Below are 17,583 nucleotides of genomic sequence, written 5' to 3' on the forward strand. Positions count from 1 at the left end.
TGTGTGTGTGTGTGTGTGTGTGTGTGTGAGAATATCTCTTTGGACACATATACATAACATTCTGATTTTCAATTTCCACCCTGAACTTTTTATACCCAGTCACTTCTTTCTCTTTCCTCAGTCCATCCCATGGAGACAATGTCATTGAAACAGTCATTATGATCTGAGAGAGAGGGAGTGCGCGTGAGAAGAAAAGACAGCTTCCTGGTTCCATTCGGGGAATATTCAAGACGCCCAGGCCCGCTCCTCATTACCCTCCTCCTCCCTCAGCCAGAGCTTCACACCTGTCACAGGAACAGGGCCTGCTCTTCACATTACTTAGGCAGGGAGGTCACTCGACACTCATGGCTCGGGGGGCTAAGCCATTACTAGGGGTGTCTAGTAATAGATTGAAATTAGCCTTGGAGTGTCTGATGTTCACCATCAGTTTTAGAGCAGCAAGTATTGCGCACACACACACTCTTTATGTTCTATGTATTCTAACTGCCTTCCTAAACTTATTTTTTCGTGATAGTCCTATATCATCAAACCAACTATCGAGAAACTGTTTAAAAGAACACTGGCTATTATTCTTATTAGCTCTTTTACTTTGAAAACCATGTAAACTGTAGCATAAATTAAACTAACTATCATGCAGAGCAACTTTTCTCTAGCCATAGCCCAGTATAATTAACAACAACCGAAAATGAGTTCTGGCTGTCACCTCATTTTTTTTTTTATCTTAGGCATTTTTTTTTAATCTTAGGCATTTGCCCTCTTTTTCTTTAGTGTGTTCAATAGCTTTTTCTGCAAGTAAATGTCGGCAAAGTAACGAAGGCCAAAGTACACTCTCTCCCACAGAAACCACTGCCTGAAACGGCTGGTTGGAATTCCATTCTTTTGTTACGAGATGACGCAATTTCTAACCACATTTCATATTGGCTGCCTAGCTGACCAATTAGAGCCTCTCGGCTCATTAGGGGGGGCACAGGAGCTCAAACAGAGCGCTACAGACAGAGGGTGAATACAGATGTACACTTTAAAAAAAATAATGTCTTTTTGGAACACTGAATCATGAAAACCTATTCTATTCGACCACAGAAATTAAAATGATGCACGTTGAAAAATGTGCATAACAGGTTCTATTTAAAGCACTTACTATTTCACTGGATCGGAAGGTAATGTTAAAATGTTGTGATGTCGTGTGGGTTGCACTATCAATTATAAGCAGACAGTAAACTATAGTGGTGAGGTAACTCCATGCAGAGGAGGTGGCACAGGCAATTGCAAAAGTACACTTCTCATTGTTTCTAGCGCCTATCATCTCGTAATATTGGAAACACAATGGTGTAAGCACTGATTGTTGTTTTTAAACTAAAATGAAAAGCGATAGCTCTAGATGTATAGACTTAATCAAGTGAAGCACATTTATTTGGAGGGGAGTTAAAGTCCCCCAAAATAGTCCTAGTGACACCCCTGGGCTTAGGTACACTTCCTCCCCTGGGGTGGAAGGCTGGCTGGCTGCCTGCCTGACTGACTCATTCCCTCCAGGCGGAGACAGACACAGGCCTGCAGATGACAGGTCTATGAGAGGCATGGAGACAGCCACGGCGGCGCAGGCGAGCGCCTCGCTCCGGGTCGCTTTTGAAGCCCACGGAGCGGGAGCCTGAGTGGATGAGAGGCTCGGAATGATAACGGCGGCTACGGATTAAAGTTCAACAGAAATATCAAGCTGGGAGGAGGTGAGTGGGGGTGAAGCCTTTGTGTTGATGGAGGCTTGTTGCATATGCTTCTTGTGCCTGGGACTCGATTGTCAGCGGTGGCTTGACTGCTTCTGCTTTCTGCTGCAAGTTAATGGACAGAAATTGAATCTTGAAAGGTTTTTAAAGAAGTCCCCTGTGTATGTCTATATGTGTGTGTGTGTGTGTGTGTGAGTGTATGTGTGTGCATATTAGGGGTTGCACCGAGTACTCGAGCATTCAATTACTCAAACAGTTACATCAATTCTTGAGTTTGTAGATTAACATTGCATACTCATTAATCACGTGATGCTGATGTAATAACTGAAAACGTTTTTAAATAGTGCTCATTGATGGTGCTGACTACATTTCCGATACTGTACGAGTACTCAATTTGTTCAATTTTGCACTCGTGCAACCCCTAGTGCATTCACACAGGGACGAGCACAGGAATTTTGAAGGGCCATTGCTCTGCCCTGGAAAATAAATAAACCACATGGACAGTATGGAGAACTGAGAAGAACAGGGTCATTATTAATAGTTATAAATAAAACACTCAAATACAGCAATTCATTTGAGCATTGCATCATTTTGTGAAGGATATTCCAGACAGGGGTCATCATCATACCAGTGGGCTTGAAAAGCATTTTTTGGGAACTTCACAATAGAACGACAATGTGAATGTGAAAATTTGATCAAGGCCTGATTGTACTTAAATCTGTATTCAGGGATTATGCCTCAGTATCCATCTCAATTCTCCTCCTTTGTTGGCATCCTGTCCTGACTTCTTGTGTCTTCTTGTCTCTCCTTTCCCTGTTTTCCAAGTTCTGTTCTCAGAAGCTGCCTGATTCTTTAGGCTGAAGTGACAAGCTGAGCCTGGATTTAAGATTTTAATTCATTTCATATAACTTGATGATTCTTGTTCGTCTGTTTTTCTTTTCTACAACTTAAAACTCACCTTTTTCTTACAGCGTCAAAGCACTTGCGCATCGATTAAGTCACACAAGACAACCGTGACCGTCTCTCGAGGCAGAAATGCAGGCTCTCAGGTGCCGGTCGCGTTCAGCAGCGCAGGTACAGTAAACAGAGTAAGGAGCTTTCTCAAACTAGCTACTTTACCCTCCCCTTACTCACTTCCACTGGCGTTGCCCATAGGCTACTTTTTGAAATGTTTTGGGTGGCGATTTTCAAATCTAGTGGGCCTACATGAAATTCTGCAGATGTTATACTATTTTAAAACTTTTTTGTTTTCCTCAAAGGGGCAGCTTGAGTCGAGGAGGGCACCCCAGTACTGAAAAAGATGTCTCTCTTCTCTCAGTTTGTTCAGCTAATCAAGAGAGCAGAGGAAGAATTAAGGTGTCTGCCAGTGTAGTTGTGCAGTCAAAGGTTATTCTGTGGTGAATTATTTGGTCATTGGGACTACACTTTGCACATTCTATATGGCAGCTTCTATTCTGAAAATGCTGGTTAACCTTGTAGCCGCCATTTAAATGACTCACTATAAACACAGGAAGGCCACATTTTCCTTTGCCTTTGCTGCCACTTACTTCCTTTGTTGTTTGCGGTGAGATGGTAGGGCCAGGGTGCTCTTCTCTTCTCTTCTCTTCTCTTCTCTTCTCTTCTCTTCTCTTCTCTTCTCTTCTCTTCTCTTCTCTTCTCTTTTCTTTTCTTTTCTTTTCTTCTCTTCTCCTGTCTTTGATTAAAAAAAAACCCTTGTTATTATGGATTATTAGAGCCTGCAAGCTCCTTCTGGACACTGATGCACTCTGGGAGGTCATCAACCGAAATGCTCTCTCCACAACTTTGATGGCGGGGAGGCTTGACGAAATTAGTACCTATCTCTCTCCCCCTCTCTTTCTCCCTGTCTCTCTTTCTCCATCTCTCTCTCCCTCTCTTTCTCCCTCTCTCTTTTTCTCTATCTCTCTCTCTCCCTCTCTTTCTCTCCCTCCTTGCCACCCACCGTTACTGTTTTATTGAAGTAATTTAAAGCAGTGTGACAGCCAAACCCACTCTACACACAGGAAAATACATAACCATGTCAGATATGCATTAGAGAGTTGGGTGTATGTGCTGAGATTTAATGATTTAATGATTTAAAGTAAAACATTGAAAAGAGTACACAAGGTTGTGGACACCATTGTGAGTATGGAATATGATACAAGGCCAAGAAGTCCACTTTACAAATGTGGGGAACATTCAAATGTAGAATTCAAGACTTCTGGAAACCCCTGTATGATGAGGTATTTCATTTTGTAGGCTATATATGTAATGTACTGTATATACTGTATATATTTGTCATTGAGTGTCTATCTTTCAGCTATCTTTATATTTCCTCTTCTTCTAGGTATGTGTATATTCATATAGTTATATCTATATGCTACTTCACTGCTCCATTATATGATATGTACTAAATATTTTTCCACTTTAGATGCCTACATGCCTTATAGGAACTGTCTTACCTTTACCCATCCCCCCAGCCCCAACCCTATGTTTTTTTTAAAAAATAAAGAAAGTTAATAAAAAAGATAAAGAATGTTTACACAATCAGACAAAAACACATCATTCTCAGCTTTTCTCTCTCTCTCTCTCTCTCTTTTCATCCTTAATACAAGCAAGGGAAGGCAGATAATGTTCCCCGGCTCAGTCTTTAGCCTCCAACATCATTATGGGTCAAGGTGGCCCGCTCTAAACCCCGCCACCCTTTGAACCCATCAGTGTTGTGCTGTGCAGAGGTGATAATTGGATCACTGCTTTAGCACCTCACTTAGTGTTCTCTGGAGGTTAATGGTGCCCTATTTATTTTAACGACGCGCAGGGATGACTTACACCGGTTTTCGGGTGCCGGAGCACTGGCCGTTGTTTGTTTTCTAATAGCTTGGGGGAAATGAATTTTTAGTGTCGCACACAAACGAGCGAGTGTCGTAAAAGTTATCTTTTGCAGATTGTAGCGGTTAGCAGGTCAGACCATCATTTTTTGTGGTAAGGAATTTCCTCTTGACAAAATGGATGCCATGTCAGTAGTGATGCCGCATTCTGTGTTTTTTTTTGTGTTTTGTTTTGGAATGTGGTAATACGGTAAATACATCATATCCCGAAAATGATTAAGCATTTTCTAACGTGATAAGACGAATGATGGGGACACGCTGTAGATGTGGCGGTACAGTAGGTGCAACTCGGATTTCAGATGCCAGACATATTTCTACCAGTGAGGTACTATAGTTAAAACAAACATGGTGAACCAGCACTGCCTTCATTTGAAACAGCAGTCCATTGCTATACGAGAGAGAGCGCACTGTGTAACTGTGAAGATGCTGATGGCCACTGCGTCTGACCTGAGTCACTCTGTCTCAAGGTCTGGACTCGTCCACTAGCACTGAGAAGAGGAGTCTGGGGTCGCGCACTAAATCAATTTTATAGGGCCATATGGAGTTTATTTTAAAAACAGAAAAAAATACTACATCCTTTACATTCATGACCCCCAGTGGATCGCAGTGCACTGATGGATGCCGTAAACATAAATACACACACAACCACACACACTCATATATGAAGTGTGAACAGCCTCAAGGTCTGCCGTTGCAATGTTGTCCCATTGAGATTTATGGGACTCTATGTGTTGTTATGCATGTTGTCTCGTGTAGCCTTTAAATTTCGCCTTAAGCTGCTCTCTGTGGTAAAAGCTGGTGAAAAAACGGGGGGAGAAAAAAACACGTTGTGTGTTGAGGTCATGGTTTGAGAAGGAGCACACACACACACACACACACACACACTAACAAACAGACAAACAAACAGACAAACAAACAAACAAACAAACAAACAAACAAACAAACACACACACAAACACACACACACTAACAAACAAACAAACACACACTAACCATCCAGTTGTTTGTCTCATTGTGGAGTTCCACTGGAAGCCCATCAGAAATGTCCGCACCGGTGATGTGCTCGGCCCAGGTAATTTCCCTGCAGGATTTGCATTCTTCAACTTTGATGGATAGACAGCCGATTTGAAGGGGGAAATAGGGATTACAGGGAGCCTAGACTTGATTTCTTTTTCATTTCTTTTAATGCCAGTTATCTGTAATCTGTCATCTGAATGCTGATCGCTCTGACTGGAGAAAAAAAAACTGGAACAGCTGAAGGAAGGGGAGATGGGGGGAGAATTGTGTTCCAATTGTTCCCGAGGTGTGAGGGGTAACTTCGCTGTTTACACATAATCTGATGCATTTCCAATTTCTTTTCCCTCGGACAGAACCAGACACAAGAATTTTTTTGCCCACTTCAACTGACACCTCATTCAAAAATAAATTACTTCACATCAGTATAAACACAGCGATAAGGAGGGGAGAGGAAAAGCACATTATGTTTTATTTTATTTTATTTTAGCTATGCCTTAAGCACTCTGTTTATTTCTCTGAATCATCTGTTCATCATTGGCCTTCATCTTTGTGGGGAAGACAGAGCGCTGTGCCCTTGTTTTATTGGTGTGGTTGTTTATGATTGCCTCCCAAGTGATTAAGCCAGACATGAGTCATGGGACTAACATGGCTAATATCCGATGTATTTGACACACAGCCCAACAGTATCGTCCCCTTTAAATATTGCAGGCTTAATTGTCTGGTTAAAAACCATTCTCTTGATATGCAGGTAATGGTTGGAAGGAGAAGAAATGGTACCCCATTAACGATTTATACAGGATGTGCTGGTGTTCCCCATTCAGGGGGGAGAGAGAGACAGAGAAAAAAGTGATAGAGGAGAGAGAGATGGAGAAGAGAGAGAGAGAGAGAGAGAGAGAGAGAGAGGGATGGGCAAGCTTGGAGGGAAACATGTAAGCGGTTTGTAGCCTGCAGGCTCTGTGTGTGCTCCTGCGCTGAACATTCCTTTCAGCTCCTGGATGATTTAATATGGCAAAAGCCTCCAATGGGGATAATCCCACGCACTTTAGTATTCCTTATGCCACACTCCCATATTGTCCCCAGGACGGATGCAGCCGCCCCGGATAGAGCTGGCCAACCCAGAGAGGCAGTTAGCTGCATTAGCAGTCATTGCACCCATAAGGACAGGGATTAAGTTATTCATATATGGTCACATACAGAAGCTCTCAGTCTAGTGTCTTGGAAATATGGAAAGGCCAGTTCAAGGTGGTTCAATTCAAAGGCATTTTGTTATCTAATTAAAAGTTGGATGTGATTTGAGAAAATTGTCAATATAAGATGTTTATGTTGGATATTTTGTCAGCTGAGAATTAACAAGGTCCAAGTGCACTTTTGAGAAAAAAACGATAACAAATCCGGAATCACATTATTTTTCTAAATAAATTATAATATAATTTATTTATAATTTTGCACCAAATCATACTATTCTATGTAGACCATGTTCATTCTTGGTTGATGATTTATGTAGGATCATGTCTAGAACAAATGGACAAATCTACTTCACTTCCCTGCATTGTAGACTACCTGATTAAAATAACAGTGATGCCAATGTGTCTGGGTATTGGAATAATTATGTACAGTATACACAAAAGGCAATGGTATCCAGGAAATTACAGTCTGAAAAAACAGCCAGGTCTGATCAAAGATTTACCTAACGCTAGAAAGAAAAGCAGTAATGCAAATCATACTTGGTTAAATTAAAAATGTGCGGGGCGAATCAAATGGATTCACTTATTTAAATCCCTCAAGTTGTAAACGGATAAACTGGCCCTCTAGGGACGGTAATCACTGCAGTTATACCACTGGCAGTTAACACATTCAGCATGCTTATCCTCCGCTGTTTCTGGCAGCTAATCTGTCAAGAATAAGCTGTTATTGAACTCCGAGCAAGAAAAGAAAACATGTTATTTTTTTCTAAATTGGGAAAAATACATGAATATTCAGGAGCTCGTTTGCGTGGTATAGCATGCACTGTATGTATAAAGCTCACGGGTGTGGTATGTATATGTATACAATCAAAGTCATGTTCATAAAGGACTGACAGAGGTTAAGTGTAAATTAATTATGGATTAATGACACCACAACCCGGTGCTAAAATATTCAGTGGAGGAGTGTGAGTGTGTGGGCTGTTACTGTGTCTCAGAGTTGTTAAAAGTGTCCCTATATAAACATAGAACTGGATTGAACGGAGAGATTGACTTTATATTCAACGCCCCAAACAAAAAAACACTCTCTGAGTCACAGACTATGGAAAAAAAATCCTCCAACTGATTATGTGAGTGTTATTCACAGCCTTGTGGTGTCAGTGACTATTACTGGGTATAGGCATTATCTGCTCGTTGTCAAAAGAGCGCCATGATGGGTTTGTCTACTTGGCAATGCTGTTTTGAGCATGTGAGACATGGGGCGGCTGAGGCATAAATAACAAGGTAAGAGGAAGTGCCTGGAATTCAAAGAAGGCCCCCGGTGCATGACTTGGCATTGCATTAGGGTCATGTAATAGGGATCTTTAGCTGATAAAAGGGATTAAAATGAGAGGTTGTCACCTCTCTCTCTCTCTCTTTCTCACTCTCTCTCTCTGTCTCTCATTCACTCACTTGACATGTTACTATCTCTATCTGTATCCCCCCCCCCCCCCCCCCTCCATCTCTAGCTCTGTCTTGCTTGGCTCTTAGAGGGGCTGTCAAGAATCCCCCTGACACTGTGTGAAGGTAAACAAACGCCTCCACAACTGGTTCTTAGCATGTGAAAGGAGGACTTGTTTTCCACACAGAAGTGTAGCCTATATACAATGTAGACTATGCTGTCTTGTTATAGCATACATGCAAAAAAAAAGACCCCACACTCCTGTGTATTTGGAAACCTATTCTCAGTCAAACCACACAGACGTGTGCTGTAACTTCAGACAGAATGGAGCAACATTGCATTGCACCAATGTTTTGAGAGGGGCATCGCGCTGAGAACGTGCGTCTTTAGCTTGCAGACATTGTGTGTGTCCTGGGGATGATTGAACACACAAATCAATGCCAGTGTTCCCAAACTGGCCATGACACTTTGAACCCGAGGACAAGGTTTCAACCACAGCTATTCAACGCAACTCTAAATATTGCAGACCTCACTGTTTTGACAGAGGGCAGAAACCCTCCGCGATCATGTGTGCGATTGATTTCGTCTCGTGCATTTCAAGTTAGCCGATGGGACAACGAAGGCCACCCAAAAGATGGATCTAATCATGTGATGTTTGCCAAAAGTATAAACATGCATTGAAGTTAATTTGGGATAGATTACTAGGATTACTGAGGTATCAGTTAAAGAATTTACAATTAGTACAATTGCACAAGTAATTACAATTAACAATGATTTGAAATGTATGTTAAATGTAAGTAGGAAAGGTTTCGCAATTAACCTATTCTCTGTATGTCTATAGAAAGAGAATCTCTTTGATTTAAACAACAAGTAAGTGTTTGATTGTTTGATTCGAAACTTTGGAAAGTTGAAATTGTGGGGAAATATTATATTAGTCAAATTTTTGTGAACGTGCTAGAGAGCTTATGGTGTGGTAGCAGTGTGAGGTTCATCAGACAGTGGTGCTAAGGTCCACCAGAAGGTGACCTGTATCTCCCATCTCATTTCATCTCATTTCTCTCTCTTTGTCTCTTTCTCTCTCTCTCTTTCTCTCCCCCCCTAAATCACATAAATCATGTATGCACACACCCAGTTGAGCCCTCACTAACAACCTCCGCTCCATGACATTCCCCCACACCGCGGCCCAGATAAACATCCGCACAAATGAACTCTTCAGGTTATCTCTGCGCTTCCCTTGACTACACGCCGGGGAGATTACACTGCTGATGAATATGCAAAGCAAAAAAAAAAAAAGGAGAGGAGAGATGGGAAGGAGAAAAGAGAGAGGGAAGCAATAAAAAAGGAGGAATGAGTGTGGGGACCGGCTGAATCAAGTGCAGTTGCTCTAATACTTTAATGCTCACTCACACAACAATATACCCTGGCTGAGGCAGAGAGAAAGGGAAAATAAATGCTGGGGATGTTTTCATTTGTGAGAGGATTTAAGATGAGCTAAGGAGTGGTGTGGAGTATCACTCAACTTCAAACTCCAGAACTTCAGCGGAATGAAACAAACACACACACACACACACACACACACACACACACACACACACACACACACACACACACACACACACACACACACACACACACACACACACACACACACACACACAGACAGACACAATTAAAGAGAAGGACTGAGAGGGAGACAAAGGGGGGGGGGAAAAACCTGAATCAAATGCACAAAGCACTCTCTTTGAAATCCATGTGGCCCTTCTGTCCCAAACGGCCAAGATGGAGTAGTTTACGGAGGCGAGTGTGTTTGACGCCTGCTAGCAGTAGGCCCAGGCCACACAGCGCCGAAGCATTGATCAAGCCTCCTGTCTGAATGAACTTAAGGCTCCAGAGGTGTCCCCTTACAGCGGCTGGCTCTGGCTCTGGCTCTTGCCCATGCTACATTTCCCTGCTGCCGCCCAAGATAAAGACACACAAAGTGTGTGAGAGAGACACACAGAGTGTGGCACAGGGCTCAGGGTGCAGTCCATTATTTTTTATTCAATACGCTTTTTCTCAAATTCAGCAGATAGCTCCGCATGGACCTCTGTCTGTCCATCAGGTGTGTACGGTCTGAAAAGCTCGTACCGGATCCTAGTTCTGTAAATTGGAAACAAACAAAGTGGCTCGGACTGAGCCATCCGCTATTCCAGCCAATCGACGCATTGCTTCAGGACACGGAAGGGGGGGGGGGGTATCATTTGATTGGCTGTTGAGTTCCAACATCAACATCAGAATGGAGCCCAGCTCTGGTGCCCGTCAGGGCCGGGACTCATCATGTAGTCAGACGGATGCTGGAGAATACTCCTTGTGGGAGATGAGCCGTCGTGTTGTTCGCTTCCTGTACAATGAAAAGGAAAATCAAGTTACTACAGAGAGGAAGGTCGAGTAAGATCAATGTTACTTTAACAGTAAAAGTAAAATAATGTTCCACGATTAGGCCTTGCAAGTCCACAGTTGCCATACTTGATCAATGTGCACAGCGGAGAGGAGAATGAAGAGACACAGAGATGTGGCTTTAGAGATGGCATCTTTGAGTGAAAAGTCACATCTTTCAGTGTTAAATCCCTAACATAAGGGTGTGGATGGCATGCCTTAGAGCAGTGAAGAAAAAGCAACACTGCTAGGATGAACCATATGGTGGCACACAGTTTTTTAGACTTTTTCACTTAATTGTTTTGTCTTCTTCCTTCTCTCTCTCTCTCTTTCTATCTCTCTCTCTCTTTCTCAGTCTCTGTCCCAGATGATCTTGTGTATGAATATGAATGTTTTTGAGTTCTCACACTTTCTCACTAGGATTATGTTACAGTAAATGCACAAATAATAAGGAGGAACAGAATAATTTCCTGAACATACGTGATCCAGGCAACAAAGTTGTCAGCCTTTCAATAAAAGCCAACATTTCATATCTCATCAGACTAAAATGACATTCCAAGGAGCCTTTGAATAGTCATTTTTTGGTTCAGCCAGTCTCTGAACACCTGAAAAAAAAACAGCCATGTGACCTTCCACACTTCTCTACCCTCTGCACGGTAAATAATTATTAAATGTCTCAAAGAATCAGGGCAACGGTGTGTACTTTAACCTTGTGTGTTCAGGCTCCTTGGCAAGCTAATGCGTATTAAACATTACTTAACCTGTCTATAAGATAGATTTCTGTAGTCATTAATTCCTGCCCTTCTTTTTTCAGTGTGAGGATTTTCAGGAGCCCTTGTGTGAACTGTATCCCCAAGCAATGTTCTAATATTAGAACCATTCCAGAGGAGATGAGAGTTCTTTCAGCCTGTTCTGTGACAACCTCTCCCTCTCTCTCTCTCTCTCTCTCTCTCTCTCTCTCTCTCTCTCTCTCTCTTTCTCTCTCTCCCTCTCTCTCTCTCTCTCTCTCTCTCTCTCTCTCTCTCTCTCGCTCTCTCTCTCATTTTGTCATTTGTTCTTTCTCATTACATGCCCCAGACGTTCACAACATGTGAATTCTTGGGAGGACCCCTTATAACCTTGACAAATGGCTGTTCTGGGAATCGCAGGTTCATCTCGCCATTGTGCCAAGTTGTATGCAGCTAAGGACAAGTGGTTTTGATGTAAGGAAAAAGTACAGGCCACTGGAGGCCATTCCAGTGTTCACTTCAAAGCTGTGCCTTAGAGACACATTTTCCCTTGGAGTGGTTAGGCAGGTAATGGACACTTGACAACACCGATAGGCATCACCGAGATTCAAATGTTTATTCCTTCTTGGTCACCTGGACTAATTTCCTATTCCGTTATTTGGGGAGTTTCCTTATTTCTATGGTATTTCTCCAGTCTCCTCTGGCTAATTAAGCCATAAGTAGTGACCCATACACATACATGACTAGTGTTGGTGTAAAGAATTATTCTAAATGTATCTGCAATGTCTGCAAAGCTTCTTTTGATTGTCTAAAAAAGCATCACACAGGCCAAAACACAGTTGGTGCACATCAGTCAAATGTTTGACTCATTGGCCCGTTTCATGATATTCAGTTTCCTGTGTGCTGAAGATGTGGATGCTATTAAAAAAAACTCTCACACTCGCTCCGAAACCACTTTCCACGGACCTCCGCTGCTGTGACCCGAAGCACCGTTAGTCATGGATTCTCCTTATCAGAGCATTAGCAACAGTCCACAGCTGCCCCTGAGACACAACGCAGATGATAAAAAATAGTGATTATTTGCCTTGATATGGGTGTATTTTGTACTTGCTAATGAATTCCTAATACATACAATTACGGAGGAAAAAGGCTGAATTTATACCCATATAACACCCACACGGGACTGGAAATTACATTACATTTAGTCGCACTGATTAGAAGCCGCAAAGACATGAATATTAAACACAGACACAGAGAGAGAGGGAGGCTTCTTCTCGGCCTCTCATCCATGCTTGTCTGTGTGCTTTCACATCGGTGCACATCGATAGCACCAATATTTACTGTGCTGCACTGTGTGAGGCCACACAAACTCGCTCCCTCACACACAGACACACACACACACACACGCACACACACAAACACCTCTTTCTCAGAAACACGATTGTGCCATACTGAAGCCGGTCTATCAGAGCCCAGGTTTTATAACTGCCTGTTCCCTGACATTGTTTTTCAGTGTGGAGGAGGAGGAGGAGGAGGAGGAGGAGGAGGAGGAGGAGGAGGAAGAGGAGGTCCCCGGGTCCCTGGGGGTCTCCCAAGTGCCTCCATTGGCATTTGGGTGAAATATTAAAGGTGAAGCAGATTCACACCGACATATTGTAAAGGCTGTCACAGCGATCAGCCAACCACCCAACTGACTGAAGCAGTGGAGAGAAAAAAAAGAAAGATGGATGGATGGATGGACAGGATGGAGGAGGGTGATGTGTGTGTGTGTGTGTGTGTGTGTGTGTGTGTGTGTGTGTGTGTGTGTGTGTCGGTGTGTCTGTGTGTGTTGGTGTGTGTGTGTGTGTGTGTGTGTGTGTGTGTGTGTGTGTGTGTGTGTGTGTGTGTGTGTGTGTGTCTGTGTGCAAGGGGAGGTTAAAGTGAGTGCGTGGCATGGGGGCCAGGGGAAAGGTCCAAACATGAAATCAGACTTCCTAAGCAGGACTTTCAGGCCAGGAGATGGCTTAGCGGAGGAGCGTGAGGGAATCTTATTGACATCCCGGCGCAGTGGCCCGGGAGCAGGAGCGCTGGATAGACAGAGCCGGGGACGGAGGTGGGGACACGGGGAAGTTTTGACTCAGGGCTGGCTATTGATTTTGTGCGGATGGAGGTGGTGGTGGTGTTGGAGAGAGAGGAAGCGGCGTACGTGTCAAAGCGAGAGCGAGGCAGAGCATTTTGATTGCTGTTGATTCTGATCTATCTGTCTGTCTGTCCATCCGTCCATCCATCTGTTTTTTTTTTTTTTAAGAAAGGTACAGAATCCAATTCAATTTCTTCCCTCAGCAGAATCTCATTCACCTGTGTCCAGTGTGGCTTTTCCGCATTGCACGAGGTAATCTATACATAGACAATACCCCCTTAGCATAACCCCCAACCCATGACTGGGCCTGGCATGGAGGTGGGGTGATGCTGCTGATTTTTTACTGAGTTATAGCTTTTCTGTGCCTCACCACCTGTTGCTATGAAAACAAGCTAAAGGCGGGCACCGCTAATGTATACCCATGGGCACGTGTGCTCCACGGCCAGTTTCATTCATAGCAGATATGTCCGAATTTTCAGCTTTATGGAATGATATACAGGACATTTATATTATTAACATATATTGTGAACTGTTGGGATGGGGATACTACCAGGTAATGCAGACATAAGGGAAGAGGAAACATTGTCTTTCTGATACTGGTTGCAAACATTACTATCATTTCTTTCTCCCAATGGAGCAATATGAGAAGAAAATTCATATTAGAATCTGCTCACACGCCTACCTAACTGGCAGCCTAGAGCAATCATGGCCTGGCACATTGTGATATTAGAAACTGTGTTTAATTCAAATGTCAATGCCACATTTTGGTGGCATGTTATAAAATACTTCCCCAGTGTAAATTTAGCCATTTGTTCTGTTTGATAAGGAACGCGGTGCTCTCAGCGTTGCCAGAATATTTTTCTCCCCCCCTTCTTTTTGCTAGAGGGAATTCCACAGATATCCTTATTCCTCAAGTGTGCCTGCTATTTCCTAGCTATTAATTATGTACATTTTTCACATCGTGACAGCTGCCAGCAAACTAACAAAACATCCAATTATGAACTTGTAATTTATCCTAGTTGTTGTATGTGTGAGAAAGGAAGAATAGGGAGCATATCTGCCGTGCTAGTCACTTTTCTGCCACTTCCATATCTTTGCACACAGACAACAAAAGGAAAACACAGGCAGATTCCTGCACACAATGTTTTTTTTGATTTGTTTGTTTTAAACCTGGACAGCGTTTCGCACCGAAGAGATTTGTATAAACAGCTGTGTTCTGAGCGGACACATGAGAATTCTGATAACACCCCTCTTCAAATAATCACAGCCGCAAATAGTCTCTTGCTCCATCAAATACGACCAAATACTTCAAAGTCCCCCAGTAGCATCCATTCAATAACAAAAGGCGCAACGTACACAAACGCCTCCCCATTCGTTTCCACTCGTGCGTCTGATAATGGCGGCCGCACACAATTGAAATGACAGCTGGTGGCCACTTTCATGTGTACCCCTTAGCCTGCCTGCCCTGCCCCTATACACATAAGAGGACCTGTGAATACGCTGTAATCATGTACGAGAGCAGGCTGAATACGAATGGCCTCTCTCCTTGGTCTGCCTGCTGCTTAAGAAAAAAACACATTAGCCTGGCAGTAAAGGGCCTTGGTGCTCCACCACCCCCCCCCTCCTCCCCCCCTCTCGGATCTGTGGTTGAATTACTCCAGCCTTAGCCTGCCCCAGGATCCTGGACCTGGATCGGGTTCCTCGGCGGAGGGATAGAACGTGCGCCGCGCGAGAGAGGGAAAGAGGCTCTGGTAATAACACAGGCCGGCTCTCCGTCATTCATAAGCGTTTTCATGCCTGTATGAGCGCGAGGCTTGGGTTTCCTGCACATCACTAATAATAGCCGTATTGAGTTTTGTGACACGGCGGTGCGCTTCGCCCCGTGCACCGCAGAAGGGTAATCATGAAATGCTGTCTGATTTGGTGTCATGGTAATACTGCCTCACATTATGGCTATTATACTATTTCTGACATAGAGCGTTGCGAAATGGAAGCCTTGAAACTCAGATACAGCAGGGCCTCCACTGGTTTGTTTGTGACAAGGCAGTGAGTTGTCGAGGTACTTGAGTAGCAATAAATAAGTGTATTGCTAATACAAATGTTTACAGCGGATTTCTCAGATATACTAAGTTGTCGCCTTAGACTATGTGCACTATGTTTTTGGATTCGGAATGAGTGTCCTTTCCCTTAAGCATTGAATAACTACAATACAGTGAGTAATACAACCATTAAGGTGAGTTACGTGAGGTGTCAAATACTTCATGTCCTTGCATGGACTGTGATTTTGAAGAGGCCACATGTATAGAAGGAGACACTGCAAATACCACAGAGGGATGAAGCAAGCTCCACAGTTCCTGTGGCATTTCCCAAACTCCCTGCACCGCTCTCTCTGTCTGGGGACATAGGCCAGGCCACCAGTGTGTGCTGCACTGTCGACTACCGGCCCGGGCGAGCTCCTTCCCCTCCCATCATCGTCAAGTCTGGCCAACACTTTCCCTCTCTCTCTATCCGCTGTGGTCACACAGTTTCTCATTCTTTCATTTCCTATTTCTTTTTCGCCCTGCAGGAACTGTACCCATCTAAGGGTGATGGCTGACATGCCACATAGGTGACAGGGTGCAACACGTTGTCTATTTGTGATATGCCCGTCCTGGCACTGCCACTGCACTTGTGGCTGTTTGCGCATCGATTTGGGTTTGTGTTGGCTCCATCTGCCACCATCAACAGCTTGTTTCAGCAAAGGTGTTTTTTTGTTTGCTCGGTTTTTTTCTGGGTGTCTTGGGTGACAAGAGCTCCAGAAAGGTTTACTTACTTTCCTGAGAGCCTGACTCCCACAACTTTCTCCTAATTACTTGAACCTAATGTTCAGCACAGTTGTACCTATGACATCAATGCAAGACGCTTCCTCCCACCTGTAGCAGAGTTGCTTTCAGTAAACTTTAAATAAGAGTGTATGAACAGGGGTAAAAAGAATGGTTCACTGTGCAGACAATGGGCCTTTGGGCAGAGTAGTTCGCCAGTGTAGATGCCCTGTACATCTCCAGGTTTTTGTCTGGCATAGTGAAAACCCAGATCAGGCATCAGAAGTACAGTCTTATCTGTGAGCGCTCTGGGTATGGGCATGTCTACGGCATTACAGTAACCAGGCCGAACACTGTTCAGACGCAGGAGAGAAGCCGCGCTCACGCTAATACTTTTTTGTTAATTAGAGCACGGATACAATGGCAGCCCACGTGCACATCTGCCGTCCGCGGATAAGACAGCCTGTCCCTGTGCTTATGCTTCTTTTTTTCACGAAATGCTATTTATTGTACATCTATCCTCACGCCACATGCAGCGCTGCTCCTGCAGAGCTAATGAGTCAATAATTCAGTTCAACAGGAGCAGAAGGATGATTATTTTACAGCCTTGTCTTCAGGTTGCTCATTTAACGTCCTTTTTTTAGAGGGGGGAGGGCGAATAAGCAGAGACTCTTACATGTAAAAGAAAGACAGAGGGTTAGACTTGTCGATGTGTCTTGCGCAGCCAGAGATGGACACAATTTCACTGTTTGTGTCTGCTCTTTGCACAGCACTTGGCATTGTGTTAGCGTGTGTGTGTGTGTGTGTGTGTGTGTGTGTGTGTGTGTGTGTGTGTGTTTTTGTGTGTGTGTGTGTGTGTGTGTGTGTGTGTGTGTGTGTGTGTGTGTGTGTGTGTGTGTAAAGGGTATGAGTGAAGAAATAAAGAAGGAAAAAACCCCTGAGTGGCCATGCTGATTGTTGTGACAGCTAGTACATCACTCCCAGAAAATGCAATTTTCCTCTGCGCTCCCGTTCGCCTGCAGATCTCATTAGCTGACCGTGAGAGAGCAGAGCAAAGCAACCAGGGGAAACATACCTATATAATCACACAGGGAGGGTGTGTGTGTGTGTGTGTGTATGTGTGTGTGTGTGTGTGTGTGTGTGTGTGTGTCTGAGTGCGTGCGTGCGTGCGTGCGTGCGTGCGTGCGTGCGTGCGTGCGTGCGTGCGTGCGTGCGTGTGTGTGTTGGTGGGGGGTATGTGTTCCTGTGCATGGGAGCATGGAATTTTGTATGTCTGTT

Source organism: Sprattus sprattus (genome assembly GCF_963457725.1).
Source record: "Sprattus sprattus genome assembly, chromosome: 17".
Taxonomy (NCBI): Eukaryota; Metazoa; Chordata; class Actinopteri; order Clupeiformes; family Clupeidae; genus Sprattus; species Sprattus sprattus.